The sequence below is a fragment of the Pteropus vampyrus genome, unplaced genomic scaffold, assembly GCF_000151845.1.
Source record: "Pteropus vampyrus isolate Shadow unplaced genomic scaffold, Pvam_2.0 Scaffold299, whole genome shotgun sequence".
Taxonomy (NCBI): Eukaryota; Metazoa; Chordata; class Mammalia; order Chiroptera; family Pteropodidae; genus Pteropus; species Pteropus vampyrus.
This window is the reverse complement of record NW_011889080.1, coordinates 581,358-582,048: the sequence shown is the minus strand read 5'-3', so window position 1 is coordinate 582,048 and position 691 is coordinate 581,358.

Here is a 691-nt window from a genome sequence, read left to right as displayed (position 1 = left end):
CACTGCTGGCACAGCCTTCGGCTCCTGCCTTCCTAGGGCTGTCCTCCTGCTAGAGGCCCGCTGGGGTGGGGCGGGGCTGGCCAGCCAACCGTGGGCCCCAGGCCAGCCCCATGGGGTCAGATGCCAGAGCCCACCCCTCCGGCAGAGTCCTGTGAGGGAGGATTGTCCACGTGTGAGTCCTCCCAGAGGACCAGCAGAGAGGCCCACGAGCCTGCTCCCCGGACAGTGGGTACCCCCAGGTCGGGCTACATGAGTTCTGAGACCTACAGCCAGTCCTGGGGCTGGGGAGGGCTATGGGTCTAGGTGGTGACCCCACCGAGATGTCCTGAGGGCAGGTCCCACTCAGCCATGAGGGGCAAGGTCCTGGCAGCCTCCCCACTGGGCCCCCCGCCCAGCACGTGAACATCCAAGCCAGTCCTCACAGATGTCTGGCCTGTGTATCCATCGAGTCCCTGGCATTGGGAGTCAGCCAGTACCTACTGAACCCCACCAGCTTGACGAGGACCTCAAGTCTACCCAAGCACTCCTGGAAGCAGCGGCACCTCTGCTGCCCCTCGGGCCGGGCCCCTGTGGAGGCCTCCGGGAGGAACTGGCCTGGTTTGGGAGTGGGGAACAGAGCTGGACACAGCCTCTCATGTGCCTGGGGGTTTTCCTAGAGCCTTCATCCCTCCCTGACACTCACATGTGTGCA